This window comes from Humulus lupulus, chromosome 9, assembly GCF_963169125.1.
Source record: "Humulus lupulus chromosome 9, drHumLupu1.1, whole genome shotgun sequence".
NCBI classification, from domain to species: Eukaryota; Viridiplantae; Streptophyta; class Magnoliopsida; order Rosales; family Cannabaceae; genus Humulus; species Humulus lupulus.
The window spans coordinates 168132442-168136097 of record NC_084801.1 but is presented as its reverse complement, the minus strand read 5'-3'; the positions used below and the strand labels follow the sequence as shown (position 1 = coordinate 168136097).

General features: G+C 36.4%; 1 non-coding gene across 1 annotated transcript; it reads right to left on the bottom strand.

Moving 5' to 3' along the window:
• Positions 1-1218: 1218 nt before the first annotated feature.
• LOC133802767 (small nucleolar RNA R71) lies at positions 1219-1325 on the bottom strand. Its single transcript, XR_009877514.1, has one exon. It is a non-coding gene; the product is annotated as a small nucleolar RNA R71 (small nucleolar RNA).
• Between the last annotated feature and the right edge of the window lie 2331 nt (positions 1326-3656).

Sequence of the window (3656 nt, the reverse complement as noted above, 5' to 3'; positions counted from 1 at the left end):
TTTTGATTCAAAATTTGAAAGATGAGAATTGAATATGCTATCGTTGTATAGACATAGGTTGCATATTGGATGAAAGTACTTGTATGACTTGTGTAGTAATTAGGTTTCCATGTTTAATGCATTCTATATGTTCAAGTTTATCACAGAAATATAGAAAACCTGCATATAGATTTAGATCTTATATCTTGAAAAATAATAGGAATTGATTATATTAACTTGCTATTAGAATAAAGAGAAGAGATTTAGAATTGATTATTAAAATTAATAGAATGAACAGTTGATGAAATTAATTCCTAGGTTTTTTTATTATTGATTTTTGATTAGTTGATTCATTGTTTTGTTTCCAGTTATTTAAATTATGTTCATAAGTTAGAGTATTCACTTTAATTTTATTCTTTTCATCATAATTTTAATTCACCCAATAGAAAGTTAAAGAACAATTAGTGGTATTTGGAAATCAGTCTTCATGGGATCAACACTCTACTTATCATATATTACTTTATTCGACCACATATACTTGCGTGTTAATTTTTTCAGATCAAGTTTTTGGCGCCATTGCCGGGGACTTAAATTCCAATATCACAGTTAATTGTTATTTGTTCTAATTTGGTCATTTTATTTTTTTATTTCTGTTTAACATTTATTTGGATCAAGGTTCTATTGTGTTTCAAGAATGGTTGGTATATGCGAAGCATTAGACAAAAAGAGATTATACCAATAGATCTGGAAATTAAAAGAATGTGCCGACAGAACTGGAAAACAAAGAGGAGATTGGAGTTTACCATGGCTGACAATTTGGGAAACGGTGCTAATAATGGTCAAAGGGCTGTAGAGGTTCCAAGGGAGCAAGGACCAAGAACATTGAGAGATTATATACTTCCTACTGTTACAGGAGTGCATTCATGCATTAGACCTCCAACCATTGCTGCAAATAATTTTGAAATTAAGCCAGCAATTCTTCAAATGGTCCAATCAACTGTTCAGTTTGGAGGTATGCCAACGGAGGATCCCAATTTACACATAGCTAATTTTCTGGAGTTATGTGCTACGTTCAAGATGAATGGGAGCGATGATGCTATAAGATTGAGGCTATTCCCATTTTCACTAAGGGATAGGGCGAAGAGTTGGTTGATATCCTTGCAAGCGAATTCTATCACTACATGGGAGGAGTTAGCTCAGAAGTTCCTTGCCAAGTTCTTTCCTCCAGCGAAGGCTGCAAAACTAAGGGGAGAGATTAATAATTTTTATCAGATGGAAGGAGAGTCACTGTATGATTCTTGGGAGCGATTTAAGGAGTTGTTAAGGAAATGTCCACATCATGGTATAGAAAAGTGGATGTTGGTACACAATTCTTACAATGGGTTGAATGGAACAACTAGAAAAATTATAGATGTTGTGGCGGTAGGTGCTTTTATGAGTAAGAGTGCTAATGAGGCGTAGGAGCTATTAGAGGAGATGGCTATGAATAATTATCAATGGCCAACTGAAAGGGGACAACCAAAGAAGGGGGCTGGAATGATGGAATTGGATGCTATATCAATGCTTACAGCTCAAGTAGCAGCCTTGACAAAGCAACTACAAAACACTACACTCCCATCTCAAGCTATGCAAGTTCAAAACCTGTGTGAATTGTGTGGTACAACCCATCCACCCAACCAATGCCCTACTTTAGATATGAATAATGTGCCCATGGAAGAAGTACAAGCTATAGGGAATTACCAGAGACAAGCCAATAATCCAAATTCCATGTCCTACAACCCAGGTTGGAAGAACCATCCTAATTTTTCCTAGTCCAATAATCAAAATACTCTACAACCTTACCCTCCACCTCAGCCACAATATCAACTTGCCCAAAATAAACCACCGTATCCACAGCCACATGCACATCAACACCCTCCACTTGGATATTATCAACCACAAAATAGACCACACCCAATGCCAATGAAACCAGCTGAACCCCAACCTAATGTACTTAACCAATTTATGACTGAAACCAGGGCATCCATAAGGAGTTTGGAGACTCAAATAGGGCAGTTGGCTACTTTGATGTCTAATAGAGCTCAAGGAAATTTTCCTAGCACTACAGAAGTTAATCCTAAAGAGCAGTGTAATGCAATATCCTTGAGGAGTGGGACAAAGTATGAGGGGCCTACAGTAGAAAACAAGGGCAAGAAGATAGAGGATCAACATGTCACTAGTCCAGCACAAGAGGAGGTTACTGAAGACATTCCAAAGAAAGAGAAGTGTAATGAAGAAAAGGTTGCTGAAGACCTTAGGAAGGAAGAGGAGGTACCACCTGTGAGTATTGAGCATCATGTTAGAATTACATATCCACAAAGGTTGTGCAAGCATAATTTGGATAAGCAGTTTGCAAAGTTTTTAGAGGTGTTTAAGAAACTACATATTAATATACCGTTCACAGAAGCATTAGAGCAAATGCCCAGTTATGTGAAGTTTATGAAAGAAATTTTTTCAAGGAAGAGGAAGTTATAGGATTATGAGACGGTTGCATTAACTGAAGAGTGCAGCGCAATACTGCAGAAGAAACCACCTCCAAAGCTTAAAGATCCTGGTAGTTTCAATATCCCATGTTCTATAGGGGGTTTAGTAGGAATAAAGGCTTTATGCAATTTAGGGGCCAGTGTGAATTTAATGCCTCTATCAATCTTTCGGAAGCTGAATTTGGGAGAAGCTCGGCCAACTACGGTATCTTTGTAGATGGCAGATAGATCAGTTAATCACCCTCATGGAGTGATTGAGGATGTATTGGTAAAAGTGGGTAAATTCACCTTTCCTATGGAATTTATTGTATTAGATATGGAGGAAGATGAAAATATTCCAATAATACTTAGAAGACCATTCTTGGCGACTGGTAGGGCTTTAATTGATGTACAAAAGGGTGAGTTAACGCTGCGAGTGCAAAAAGAGAAAGTTTTATTTAAAGTTTTTGTAGCAATAGAAATTCCAACTTGTTGTAGAGTTGAAGTGGTAAACCAAGAAGGGAACAAGTTGGAAGACTCTAAGAAAAGCTCCATAGTTAAAACTGGAATGAGAAAGAGGCGTAACCGGTTAAAAAAATATTTTAATGAAAGGATTTGAATGTTATATGAGCGAGGGAAAGTGCCACCAATTTATAATCATAAGAAACGAGGGCCAACTCATGACACTATGGCTTTCAAGGATGTGAGGGGAGGACTTGATCCGGGTTGATTATGAAAGAAAACAAGAGTCTGGCTAAATGACGTTAAAGACAGCGCTTATAGGAGGCATACCTATGTTTACTTTTAATTTTATTTTTGTGTTATTTGTTTTTATTTTTGATTGGACAAATGTTTTAAGAGATTTTGTTTTATTTGTTTTTAGTTTTAATTGTGAATCTTTGCTTTGTAAATAGTAAACTGTGAAAAAATTGAAGTTTAGGTGATTGTAGCACTACATCACTATGCATATGGCGCTACGGCGCTAGTTCCCAACCTCAACAACCGCCATATTGACGTGGCTGGTCAGGTAAGTCTATTTTCTCATTATTTCTGTGTTTTACCATTGGGGACAATGTTCGGTTTTAAGTTTGGGGGAGAGATTTATTTCTGGTATTTTTTTTGATGTGTTTGCGTTTTATGATTTGTTTGTTTTTAATTTTCATTAGTTGTTTATTT